Source organism: Macrobrachium nipponense, chromosome 16, assembly GCF_015104395.2.
Source record: "Macrobrachium nipponense isolate FS-2020 chromosome 16, ASM1510439v2, whole genome shotgun sequence".
Taxonomy (NCBI): domain Eukaryota; kingdom Metazoa; phylum Arthropoda; class Malacostraca; order Decapoda; family Palaemonidae; genus Macrobrachium; species Macrobrachium nipponense.
In genome coordinates, this window is record NC_087209.1 from 61,140,940 (window position 1) to 61,155,939 (window position 15,000).

Consider the following 15,000-nt stretch of genomic DNA (forward strand, 5'->3'; position numbering starts at 1 on the left):
GCCATTCCATTGAGGAGTGAAGGATGTGTATATCTGGTGACAGAAGCTCACTCTCGACGTGGTTCGGAAGTCACGTAAAGCCGTTGGTCCCGTTGCTGAATAACCACTGGTTCCATGCAACGTAAAAACACCATAAACAAACAAACAATTCCCTCGAAGCAATGGAATATCCGGTACTTAATGTTGCTTTGTAATTTCCTAGTTATTTTTTTTAATGTGGGGTTATTCTGTATCAACACTGATCATGTGGCTTCTGTCTAACGTCCAATTACATTATCTGAAGATCTAATATGAATGATTATATTATAAAATTGAACACAGATGTTTCAGTGTTTGTTAAAAGCTAATCCTTAACTATGATTTTTCCATTTTAAATTAATTGCAGCTATGATTTTTCCACTGAAAACTAATCCCTAACTATGAATTTTCCTTTAAAACCTTATTCCCAATAACTTATGATTTTAAAAATTAAAAATTAATCCCTAACTATGAAATTTTCCTTTAAAAACCTTATTCCCTAACTATGAGATTTTAAAGATTAAAATTAATCCCTAACTATGAATTTTCCTTTAAAAACTTATCCCTAACTATGATTTTTTAAAATTAAAACTAATCCCTAACTATGATTTTTCCTTTAAAAAACTTATCCTAAACTATGATTTTTAAAAAATTAAAAATTAATCACTAACTATGAATTTTTCCTTTAAAACTTTAAAAAATCCCCATAACTATGATTTTTTTAAAAATTAAAATTAATCCCTAAAACTATGAATTTTCCTTTTAAAAACTTATCCCTAACTATGATTTTTCCTTAAAAACACTTATCCCTAACTATGATGTTTTAAAAATAAAAAAATTAAAAATTAATCCCTAACTATGAAATTTTCCTTTTAAAAAACTTATCCTAACTATGATTTTTGAAAATTAAAATTTCCAATACCTAAACTAGATTTTTTAAAATTAAAACTAATCCCTAACTATGATTTTTCCTTTAAAAACTAATCCCTAACCATGATTTTTCCATTAATTGAAAACTAATCCCTAACTATGATTTTTCATTTAAAAACTAATCCTTAACTATGACTTTTCCATGAAAAACTAATCCTCAACCATGAGTTTTCCATAATAAGTTAATTCCCAACTGTGATTTTTCCATTATAAATTAATTCCCAACTACGGTTTTTCCATTGAAAACTAATTGCTAGCTATGATTTTTCCTTTAAAAACTAATCCGTAACTATGATTTTTCATTTAAAAACTAATCCTTAACTATGATTTCATAAATATGCAGGTTATCCACTTTTTACAAAATAATTATAAATTATGTTTGAGCGAGCAAATGCTTTTGATTTCCACGTTAAAACACGGCGGAGCGAAATAGTTTCGCGTTGAGAACTTGCACAGATCCAAAAAACGGTCATTAAATATGCATTGCATGCATTTGCAGCGTAACATTGTTTTGCCACCTGTGCAAATGCATTTATGAATTAATTAGACACTCCTTCCATTATTTTAAAGCAGAGTATTAATAATGTACAAAAGCTGAAATTCCTCCCAGCATAGTGCAGCAGAAACAGCTGTTAAACAATTAAATCGGTCGGGTTTTTTGTTTTTTTTTTTCTTTTTATTTTACAATGTTTAAATACATTTTAAGTTGGCTCAGGTTGCATTACCGAAAATTAGGTAAGGGTACATCGGAATAATAATACTAATGATAATAATAACATCCAGACAATTTGTAAACTCTACGGCGACCATACTCCACTTTTAGTTACCATATCAATAAACTAATATTTTTAAAGAAATTTCCTCAACCAGAATATGAACATCGGCCAGCTATTAGCAAATATCAGCCCTGATGAGAAGAAAATAATAAGAAGACTTGAAAAGACCATATATAACATCAATTCCACTGATGCTGCCATCCTCTTTAACAAAATTATTATTATTATTATTATTATTATTATTATTATTATTATTATTATTATTATTATTAGATGAAGCCTATTCGTATGAATCAAGCCCAAAGGGGCCATTGGCTTGAAATTGAAGCTTCCAAAGTAAAGGGAGCAAAGTGAAATACAGAAAGAAGAGATCCCACCTATCATAAAATGATGAAAATAAATTAATAAAAAAAATGATTAAAATACAAGAAAAATCGTATAGTAATGATTACGATGGTGACGTAGATGACGACGGTTTCCGCCCCATTTGCATTGAGATCAAAGACGGGAAAATAAGGGAATTGGGGAGGAAGGGGACCGGGCGAGCGGATGGGACTGGGCACCAACGGCTCCGAGGGAGTGAGGAGGTTTTGATCTTGCGCCGAAGGAGTAGACGAGAGTCTATGAATATGCAGATACAACTTTACATATCTCATTGATGCACAGCTGATTCCTCCTCGCGTTTCATCAAGAATGTATGGAACGCGTTGCTGTCATAGGCCCTCGGGCACTGGACAATCTTGCTCGGTAAGCAAGTGAGGATTACATGCGAGAATGTAGGGCATATCTTCAATGTGGTTTTTAAACGCGTTATTTGTTGGTGCCGTGTTTGTCGATGGGAGTATGCGTATTTCGAGAGAGAGAGAGAGAGAGAGAGAGAGAGACGAGATATATATATATATATATATATATATATATTATATATATATATATATATATATATATATAATCATCAAGAACAGTAGTTGATAGTCCACTGCAGAATGAAGGCCTCACACATGTCCTTCCACTCCCTTCTGTTGATGGTCTTTCTATGCCATTCTATACATGCAAATTTTCTTAGCTCGTCAATCCATCTTCTCCTCTTCCTTCCCCCGCTTCATTTGCAATCTCTTAGGGAGACCCGTTCTGTTATTCTTTCCGTCCATCTGTTATCTGACATTCTCATTATACCTACCACTCATGCCCCATTTTTTTTTTTTTTTTTTTTTTTTTTTTTTTTATTTAATTGTTAGAACATCCTCTACTTTAGTTTGTTCTCTTATCCATGTTGCTCTTTTTCTGTCTCTTAGTGTTATTCCCATCATTATTCTTTCCGTAGCTCTTTGAGTTGCAACTAGCTTATGTTCTAAGGCGTTTGTAAGGTTCCATGTTTCTGATGCATAATTTAATACTGGTTATAGTAGTCCTCAAGCAGAATAATACATATGCTATTCTCCTTGCATTTTAGTACATTTTTATCTATTTTTTTTATTTGTGATTTTTTTTCTTAATATGTGAGGTCTCTTTTTGTACTTTCCTTTACCTCTCTTACTTCTCTAATGAAGCTTGAATTTTAAGTCAGTGGCCCCTGTGGTGGGCTTGTTCCATATTAATACGGTACATCTTCTGAGCAATAATAATAAAAATGATATGGTATGAAAGTAGGCTTATTCATAATTCTCCAGGCGAGTTGTCTGCAGCCATAATTTACAATATACAACCAGGTCCATTCCATCCAACAAACGCCCATGATGATCATGAATCATACGACTTATAAAAGAGAAAGACAAAAAACGAGATTTCCACCATTGTGAGAAAATGGGCGTTGCTCCAACTCGGAGAAAACGTCTACCATAAAGACAGAGCAGCGAGACAAAGCCATCCATTCATATGCATTGAATTTCATACGGAGGGGGCGTAACTGGGCCCTTGGGGTCAGTAAGGAAGTTTTAATGGTCATACGTAAGCTGATGGTCTTATGGAACGAGCTTGTCTTTGCTTCTCTCCCCCCTCCCCCCCACCCCCCCCCCACCCCTTCCCCCCATAGCAAGCCTTATTAAATATTCATTACATCGCTTCTTGTGTTTTAACGTTTCGTCTTATTCTCACTTTGTATTTTTGGTGTTATTTGTCTTTTGTTCTTTTGTAATATTAATGGTTGATTCGATTCCTTATATATATATATATTATATATATTACTATATATATATATAGTATATGTATTGTAGTAGATATATCTATATATATATATATATATATATATATATAATATATATATATGTGTGTGTGTGTGTGTGTGTGTTTGTTTTGTGTGTGTGTGTGTGTGTGTGTGTATATATATATATTATATATATATATAGGTGTGTAAGTGTGTACTAGCTGACCAACCCGGCACTGCCCGGCAGAACTGAATGACAGTCCATCATGTACTTTAGAAAGGAAGTGTCACGTGGTGTGGTTTTGATTAACATGTTTATTTAAAGCAATGAATTATAGACAGAATTATTAATCCCAGGAAAGAAGAGCATTTTCAATTTTAGTACGCATACTTTACACGACAGCAGAATTGAAAGGAGATGTAGGAAAAATTTTCTAAGCGTAGCCACAATTTCAGAATGTAGGCTAGTGACCTTATAGAAGCTTCGTTCTTCGCAATCCTTTTTCTGTTGGAGAGAGAGAGAGAGAGAGAGAGAGAGAGAGAGAGAGAGAGAGAGGCTTTTAGAATGGTTTTGCCATTTAAGTCCTTTTTTTTTCTCACATGAACACAGACAGCAACGACGGACAAATACTGTGAGAAGAAAATGACTTTATCTTAGTTTTATTTTTCGAAACCTGAGTAATTGCCTCAGTCAGAGAGAGAGAGAGAGAGAGATAATGTGTTATGTCAAGAAGTCGTAATTTAAGCTTTGGGCGTCAGGTTATAAATTTTGATTAAGTGCAAGTTTGAGTTACAACCTTAAGATGTTTGTCGATGAACCAACTCATTGTTCATGATTTTAACTAAATGTTAGGAGAAGATACTTCTCCTTTATAAGGTTGTCCTCCCATCTTGTGATCAGGAACAGTAATGACAGCCTGAATGATTAAGCCGCAAAACTCCAAGTACTGCTAAAATAAAGCCAAGATAGTAAAAGCCAAATAGGGTTTCATTTTCTGCAGAAACGGACCTGACGGCATCTAAGATTTACAGCATGCAATCCAGGTATGGCAATTTATGAGACAGTAACCCATTCAATATTGGCAGGTATAGAGGGGCCGTTTGTCTAGGTTCCTGGCTCTTTTTATTTACATCTAACTACAGCCCTGCGACAACACATGGGGTTTCTTCCTTCGCTCCGTTTTGTTGGTATAGTGTATTAGTCAAGTTTCTTCATTTTCTTTGGGGTGTGTGTGTGTGTGTGTAGTGGTCTGTCACATATCTTCAGTTAACTGATTTTCCATACTGTAGACTTACATTGAGGAATCTTCACTTTCAACGACTTTTGACATTCTCGCTTTCAACGACTTTTAAAGTCTTCAGTTTCAACGACTTTTGAAATCTTCAGTTTTAACGACTTTTGAAGTATTCAGTTTCAACGACTTTTGACATTTTCGCTTTCAACGACTTTTAAATTCTTCAGTTTCAACGACTTTTGAAATCTTCAGTTTCAACGACTTTTGAAGTGTTCAGTTTCAACGACTTTTGGCATTCTCGCTTTCAACGACTTTTAAAGTCTTTAGTTTCAAGGACTTTTGACATTCTCGCTTTCAACGACTTTTAAAGACTTCAGTTTCAACGACTTTTGAAATCTTCAGTTTCAACGACTTTTGAAGTGTTCAGTTTCAACGACTTTTGGCAATCTCGCTTTCAACGACTTTTGAAGTCTTTAGTTTCAACGACTTTTGACATTCTCGCTTTCAACGACTTTTGACATTCTCGTTTTCAACGACTTTTAAAGACTTCAGTTTCAACGACTTTTGAAATCTCAGTTTCAACGACTTTTGAATCTTTATTTTCAGCTTTTGAATTTTTTGCTTTCAACGACTGTTGAAGTCTTCAGTTTCAACGACTTTTGGAATCTTCATTTTCAGCTTTTGAAATTTTCACTTTCAACGACTTTTGAACTCTTCAATCTCAACGAATTTTGAACTCTTCAATCTCAACGACTTTTCAACTCATCACATATAACGACTTTTGAAATGTCAACTTCAACGATTTTTGACATCTTCACATTCAGCGACTTTGAAAATATTCCATTTCAACTTTCGACATCTTCCCTTTCAGCGAATTTTGTAGTCAATTTCAACGACTTCTGCAATCGGTATTTTTTGCCTGACTATGAATTTGTGTATTTAATATAAAAAAAAAAAATTCAGTTATCAAAGAATGACGACTGCAAGTTTAGAATTATATATGAAATTTGAAGATATTTTTGAAATAATATCTTCATTATATAGGTTTATTTTACTTCTTTTATTTTTATTTTTTTTTTGACAGAAAGGGTACCATGTGTTAATTGTTGAACCCCGTTCATACGAAATTTTCACATGTATAAACATACATATATAGTATTATGGGTGTATAATAGTATATAATAATATATATATATATATATATATATATATATATATATATATATATGTATGTGTATATATATCCATATCCATATCCATATCCTTCTCCCTCTTTCCATTCTGGATCAGCCGATAATAATTGCAGCGATAAAGTGTAAGCGCAATATTGCAAACAGTTTAGCTCCTGCTTGTCATAACTTGAGTAAGGCGAAGTAAATCCGGGTCAATGCACTGTATCACCTGATAGCCATCCCTGGTTGACATCAATACATGCCTGCAAAAACGGATATAACCAATAGCCAACTTTAATACGCTCTCTCTCTCTCTCTCTCTCTCTCTCTCTCTCTCTCTCTCCTCTCTCTCTCTCTCGCTCTATGCTCTCTCTCTCTCCTATGAAAGTGACACTTATCTTTTAGTGTTCGATATTTTCTCGCATACAATCGAAGTTAGTTGGCAAAAATAACTCTCTCCTCTCTCTCTCTCTCTCTCTCTCTCTCGTGTCCGGACACTTCCCTTCCATTACGGCAGGTAGCTTAACCATGCCAGGATAATCCTATTAGGTCTCCGGCTCAGGGAGGCGAAAAAAGAAAGTGAAAAAAAACACCCCGAAGAATTTCTTTCGTTTTTTACAGAAAGCGTAATGGTATTTATTAGTGGTAACCGTGATTTACTTAAACAAGGCGTTTAAAAAAAAAACATGATTCATTTCCACAAGGCCTTGTTAAACAATTATTCATATTCGTAAGGTGTTGACAAGTCAGGAATTATTTCCTTAAAGCGTTGTTAAAAAGCCATGAATCATTTTCATAAGGTGTTATTAATATAACTATGGTTCATTTTCGTAAGGCGGTGTTAAATAAAACCATAATTCATTTTCATAAGGCGTTGTTGAAATAACTATGGTTCATTATAGTAAAACGGTGAAAAACCTTGATTCATTTTAAATAAAAAATGAAAAAAAAACTTGTTTTATTTCCATAAGAGATTTAAAAAAAGCGCTTGTAATTCTTTCATGAAAGTATCTACTTTCCAAGGAGTCCCTCTGTTACCAGGGAAATGTTTAGGCAAATAAAAAAGGATATAGGAATAAAATAAAGATGCATATATGAAGATCAATAAGCAGCCAACGGGTATGTGGTAAAAACGGTCGAGCACTTAGTGTACGCTTTATGGGCAGATTTTACTAGTATGTTGCCTCTAGAGTGAAAATATGTAAGTAGACTCAAATGATAGCATAACTCAAAACACCAACAATAGTAATGCTTGTCGAGTCTTCAGACGCCATTGCTTGGTTTCCCTAGGCCCTAGCTTGGGTGGAGGAGAGGAACCATCACCGCAGATCGTATAATGTCTCTTGGAAACGTGGCTACCTGAGAACCTTGAGAGCGGCTCGTAATAGAAAGAGAGGACACAAAACAAGACATTCTCTTGAAAATCAGAATCCTGAAAGATTGCAGGGCAGTTCGGTAAACTTCGTTCGACTATAAATATTACCCCCTACTAACGCCAAGGACACCATCGTTAGTGTAGATGCTCTGATTATAGATGATTTTCCCAGAACCCCCAAACTTTTGTTCAAGAAGATTTGTCGCCCACAGATAGAACGTTGGTATGGATGGCTCTTTAAATCTCTCGTTGTTCTTATTGCTGTCCGTTTATAGAAGGCAATAACTCCTTTAGAGTCTTGAGGTTGTTTGTCTCATAAAAATTTGTGATCTCTTGTTCACAGTTTCCATTTTCTATGCTGGTCGTTTTCTTTGAGAAAATCTCATGATCCGTGCATAAATGGTATTATATTACACCAGAATCACTTGAGTTTAATTGAGACGTGGCTATTTGAAAGTTCAACAGTTTCTGAAGGTTTTTCTTTCCCGGAATCAAATACATAAAGGATGCGAGATACATTAAATGAAAATGCATGGCGTTGGAGGGTACCTCGGCTTTTAAACTTTTGATTTTAATGGTGAAACATTAATTAAATTTAGCTAAATTAACCCCCCTCCCCCCCAATTAAAATACTTCGGATTCAAGATTTTTCTGGGGTTCGTAAATCCATTAACTTTTGACCCAATTCTGCCTCACCTGAATGACATTTTTAGTGTTATCACTTTTCTGTTGATGTACTTGTAATTGATCTACGTTAAATACCTCTCTCTTACACCAAGGTATTAATTAAAGTATAATTAAATTCCTTTTTATACTTTTTTGAAAATAAGTATCATTACAACTCTCATAATAGTAGTTCAGCATATCAGATTTCACGAGGTAATCGTGGAGTTTTTAATTTAAAAAAAAATTACCCCTCTTCTGTGTGTGCGTGTTTGTGAATAAACTTCCTAAATACTCATCAGGGCATAGAGCCAATTAGCCATCGGAGTATCAGTGACAAGTTCCCATAGATAAAAAATTCCAAACCTCTCTTTGAACAATGAAGTCCAAATTACTACACTGAAGTATTTCTAATTTTCAGGTTTGCAGCTACAAGGTTCTTTTTTTGGTCTGTAGGGAAGGGGGATGGGTTGGGGGAGGGGGTGAACCGTTATTGACCCACAAAAGCTATACGGTTCCTTTGAACTTAAACTGTGATATTCAACAATTAATGTTCAGCTTTCTTCGCCTCGTATATCTCTGAGGCAAGAGCAATATATAACAAAGACTTATTCTCTCTGTTTCCAATATCATCAGAGGGTGGTGTAGTATATATGGGATATGGGTCATTCTGCGCCCTCTCTCTCTCTCTCTCTCTCTCTCTCTCTCTCTCTCTCTCTCTCTCTCTCTCTCTCTCTGTGTGTGTGTGTGTGTGTGTGTGTGTTTTATAATTCAGGTAACTGTGATTTCCCTTTTTCAAGGTATTAATCAATAACAACATGAAAAAACTCTTCATTTTCTTTATTTCAAAGGAAAGTGGTTTTAAGAAAAACTACTATAAACTTTTGGTCTATAGTTGTTTAGTTATATTCAGTTCAATTTACATGTTCCTCCCGATTTATTGTTGCCATTTTTATCTTTCCCCTTTTTCGTCTGTTTATCGATTTTTGGCACTAGGATGATTGATAGTTATGTTATGGATGACAATCATTAGTGATCTTTCCTACACACAGTACATTTCTTTAATCTTTGGTACTCCTCTGCAGTGAATTCATCGCTTCCCAGAGAGAGAGATAGAGAGAAGAAGATGAGAAGAGGAGAGAGAGAGAGAGAGAGAGAGAGAGAGAGAGAGAGATTAGTTCTAGTGATATCGTCCACTATAATTGAAGACCATTTCATGGTATGAATCCAAGGTATATTTTACTTACGCTCTCACATTATATATTAGTATATATATATATATATATATATATATATATATATATATATATATATATTATATATATATATATATATATATAATATTATATGTATATTATATCATATGTATGTATTATGTACTGTATGTGGTATGTCGTGTGTGTGTATATATATTATATATATATACTATATATATATATATATATATATATATATATATATAATATATATATATATATATATATCTAGTAATAAATTCATACTTAATATGTAATTATCTGTAAGTGACCAAGTTATAATTATGGATCGCTCTATTGTATTTATATATATATATATGCGCGAGTGAGCTTTCCAGAAGTAAAATTAAAAGAAAATTGACATTCATTTCAAGAATAAATAATGGTTTATTGGAACTGCACAAAAGCTGCTTGCATTTAATATATTCTTTAGAATTGGTGGTTGGTTTAGGTTAAGCTGGCTTATGCCAGCACAGGCCATCGCCCTAAGGGTGCCCATGAGTTTGATGGATTTTAGAGGGGATCACGAGGTCTGGTTTGGGCCTCTGGACTCTGTCAGGCCTACCACAAACAGTTTCATTCGATGGTATGGTAATTTTATAAATAAAACTAGTATTTCGAACTTTTATTGATTTCCTGAAAATAAATACTATATAGCTTTTATAGATTATTTCGTGAATAAGTCACTTCAATTATTTATATCCTGCACATTTCTTTCTTCTTTGTCTCCATATTTCTTTTCTTGTCTTATTACCAATATCGAATTCCTTTATTACCGCCGTCATCTTATTTTTTTCTCCCCCTTCTTTTTATTCTTTCCAAGTTTTTGAATTTCGGCCCACTTGTCACCATTCGGCTTCTCACTTTATTGCCTGCACTCATTCTCAGCAGACATAAAAGCCAGCAGACAATTTAGACCCCGCCGGGGTACAGGTGTCACCCCTAAAGTTATAACGCCTCCAGCACTTTACTCGGCTGAGCACGAAAAATGAAACTGGAAATTCTCTCTCTCTCTCTCTCTCTCTCTCTCTCTCTCTCTCTCCTCTCTCTCTCTCTCTGTTTCAAATATTCGTTTCATATAGTAGTACTCCGAGGTGTCGAGATTTTTTTTTTTACCATGGAAATAAAGTTTCTCTCTCTCTCTCTCTCTCTCTCTCTCTCTCTCTCTCTCTCTCTCTCTCTCTCTGTTTCAAATTTCCCGTTCAGAAAGCAGTACTCTGAGTTGTCGAGATTTTTTATAATACCACGAAAAAGTCCTCCTCTCTCTCTCTCTCTCTCTCTCTCTCCTCTCTCTCTCTCTCTCTCTCTCTCTGTTTCAAATTTCCCTTTCAGAAAGCAGTACTGTGAGGTGTCAAAGGGTTTTTTTAAGTTGTAATTATTATTATTATTATTATTATTATTATTATTATTATTATTATTATTAAATTATTATTATTATTATTAAAGTAGTGGTAGATCTATTGGAAAAGCGTTACATCTCACGAGAGTTTACAAATTGGACGATATTTTAAATTTGACGTTTTGTCTTTAATCACATCTTTTTTTCATATTCGCTCCTCCTGCATACTTCTCCATTGTATGTTTTATCTTCATTATTTGTGGATGCATTTTTCCTTGCTAAAATGTCCTTTGCAGCTAAATCCAGGTTTCTAGAATTTATAAGCCATTCCGCGTCGACTTATGGGTTCATAGTAACCGACGCTTTACATTGTTTTCCTTTTTGAGAGAGAGAGAGAGAGAGAGAGAGATTTTGAGGTTGGCATTTAAAATTACATATTCTCTCAGATGACTGCAGGATCATCCCCTTAACAGTGATCAAATCTTCAGACCCAAACGACACGAAAAGTAAAAACGAAATTTTCATATGAACTTAATTTTATTTATTACACTATCATGATAGAAAAGTGATCAGAGTTTGATAACTCATGCAAAAGTTATCCCAATCTTTAGGAGAGAAAAATCAGACTCATAGTTAAATCTATAAAGACTTGTTAGCAATGGCGATAATAGTTTTATTTGTCCAAGAACATTTCGTCATAGTTCTTAAACAATTGATGTTCATTATTTATCCGTTACTAATAATTAATGATAAAGAGTAAATAATTGATTGTTCGTATACGTTCCTTGTAGTAAGAAGGAATTGGTATTATGAAAATATCAACAAAAGCTTTCATTTTATTGTCTCGTATGTTTTGCATGAAGAGTCGGAGCACACCGTTAATAGACGGAGGCATATGCGCACCAAGCTGGAAATATAGATAATGTAATAATAACTTTTCTTTAATTCATATTAAAGGATGAATAATGAATATCAGTTATTAAAGATTTGTGAAGAATTGTTCTTAGATAGGTAAAACTGTACTCATGATCGTTTACAAATCTTTTGAGATTTAATAATAAGTGCGTCTGGATTTTCTCTCCTTAAGATCGTGATTGTTTTTCTATGAGTTATTAACCTTAAATATGAATAGATAAGCTTCCATGTAAAGCCAGCTTTCCCTCTCTCTTAATTCAATTTAGAAACTACTTTTTCTTAACAGTATCCCCCCCAAGGATTTTGTGAAGAATTTTTGAAAATTAAACATTCGTTTCCACGTTCATTTTTAATGATAAGATTTTGAATGTTTGTGTTTGAAATCCCCGCAATATTCTCATTACAGTATTTTGATCTTAAGGTAGTACTACGCTTCCTCAATACCCCTACTATCGCTCATTGCTCTTCACTGTTATTCTACTTATCATCACAGCGCTGAATTGACGCATTAACCCAAATCCCTTGAGAGATTTGGCCCCCAAAATCCATTCACTTAAATCTCTCTTATTTTCTTGAATGCGATCGATTAACAATAATAGTTCCAGGACTGAGGACTATTCATAACGGGGACGAAAAACCTTTTTATTTAATTATCTTCATTAGGAAAGGGGAGCTTTTTATTTTTCTCCTTTCCACTCACGACGCCCGTCAGCTTATCTGGAAGCGATAAGGGGCGATCTCCGATGGGATTCCGGAACGGATCTTTGACGCTGGAATTCTGGGAATTCCAGAACGGAATAAGAGGCGGGGAGTGATCACGTGCTTTGCTGTTTTCCTTTAATTTTGTGCCGTGAGATCACCCGATGCCTTATCGCAAGAGAGAAAGATGGAATGCTGATCTCTTATTGGGAAACTGATGATGGCATCTGGGAGGGATAAGTTGATGAACGAAGGGACGTGTTTGATCTCCTCTGTGAAATGAGGCGGCGGGAGAAAGTAGAAATTTAATTCACCCGAGACCAAGAATTTAAATTTAATAGAATCAAGACCAGTGATTTAGTTAAATTTAATCAAATAAAAAAATACCATGCTTTATTTTAATTATCTATTCCTTATAGGTCTTACAAACAACAAGCATCCTATTATGTTTTACTTTTTATTGTGACATTGCTTACATTCAATCTTATTATGGGATATTTGGAGTCTTTAAGTTTTATTAAATAGGGTCGAGACGGCAATTCCCGACCCTGAGGACGTTACGAGACGTGGTCCGAAGCTCGGACCAAGATAAATTCCTCCTACATATTCATATGTTGAAGTCTATAGGTTTACACACAGAAAATTTTGAACTAAAAATTTTGAGAAACTCGTAGAAAGGAACAACTTGGGAATTGAAAATAATCTTAAAATTCTTATATCAAGCTTTTTAAAATTTCATATTTATGTATTATATGTGTGTGTGTGTGTGTAATATTGCCTCCTACGATCTTCTCTTTGTCATTGAAAGTTTTCTAAGTTGTCTTATCATTCACCCTTTTTTTTCTACGTCCGATCTTCAGACCAACCTTATAATTATTGCAAAGTTCAAATTGCAATACTACTTTATATCTTAATCTAAAGTGCCACTGGCAGTTAAGAGTATTTGATCTACTTCATTATTGGTATCCGCCAAGCGAATTCTTTCAGACTCAAAACTGGTAGAGTAGAGGATTCTCTCCTTTTTTTTTTTTTTTTTTTTTTTTTTTTTTTTTTTGTTTACTGTAGAGAATCCATTTGGGTGCAGATGAGTGGTAGGAAGGAGGAGGGGTGGTGGGACAGGGTAGAGGCTCCCTTTGGAAAGCTTTTCCGTCGTCAAAATAAACAAGAGACACACGAAGGTCTCTTAGTGGGGATAAATAAACAGAACCTGGAATTCTCGGGCAAAAAAGTGAGTCAAAGGAAAGTTTCTTAACGACTTGTTTGCGCGTGCGCGCGCGTGCTCAGATTTGCGTAAAAGATTCTTATGAAGTTTACCTTGAGATCTCGAAAGAAGTGTGTGTGTGTATGGGCAAAGTTGTTAATATGATTAAAAAGATGCGAAAAGGATGTCAGCATATGAAATATGCTTTAGTCGAGGAAAGTTTGATCGTATATCCCGATGTATATTTAGGTACATGAATCTAAATTTAAATATATATGATAAATTGATCTACAGATAGATAGAGCGTTACAGGTAGAGTATGCGAATATGTTTTCGATTGCAAAAAATGTTTTGGTTAAGAAAGGTTGTGAAGAATATATATATATATATATATATATATATATATATATATATATATATATATATATACACACACGCACGCACACATACATATATATATATATATATCATATATATATAGTATATATATTACACACACGCACACACACGAGCTTGTTGGAGCTGGAACCCGAGGGTGCTGTCTCCCCTACCTACCCCGCCCCCACCCTGCGCGTACAGACTGGTTTGCAGGAGGAGGTTGGATGTCTCCCCTACCCCCCATTTATCTACATACCGCGCCCCACCTGGGCGGACAAACTAGTTTGCAGGGGTGGGTGGCTGTGTCATGTCCCCCTACTGTCACCCAGGCAAGGACAAAGAAGATGAGATCATTCAGATCATATTATTATATATATATATATATATATATATATATATATATATATATAATAGATATATATTGATAAAATGATATTCCCACTGAAAGCCTGGAAATCAGACAGAAAATGAAGAGAAGATATTCCCCTCCACCAAGAGGGATTCGAATTGATATCCATCTACCGTTGGGTAACAGAATTTTACACCGTTTATTTCCTCCTCCTCCTCCTCCTCCTCCTCCTCCTTCTTCTTCTTCTTCTTCTTCTTCTTCTTCTTCTTCTTGTTCTTGTTCTTGTTCTTCTTCTTTTTAATAATCCCGCGGACTTGGATCCGCCAATACCAGGATGAGGAAAAGACCAGCGTCGTTTCTCGGAAATATCTTTTGTCATGTCTTTAGTGTCCTCAAACATTGTGATCTTTTGCATGCTGTATGGTACACACACACACACACACATACTCCCCCAATATATATGTATTTATATAATGCTAATATTATTCCGGAATACGACACGTCATCCAATGACTTAGTGCGGAAGAAGAGTACCGTCAAACAAAATAGGCCCC

At 34.6% G+C, this 15,000-nt stretch overlaps 1 long non-coding RNA gene across 1 annotated transcript in view; it reads left to right on the forward strand.

Annotated features, from left to right (window-relative positions):
• Window positions 1–15,000, forward strand: part of LOC135195765 (uncharacterized) — a 275,803-nt gene that overhangs the window by 20,086 nt on the left and 240,717 nt on the right. The window lies entirely within an intron of this gene.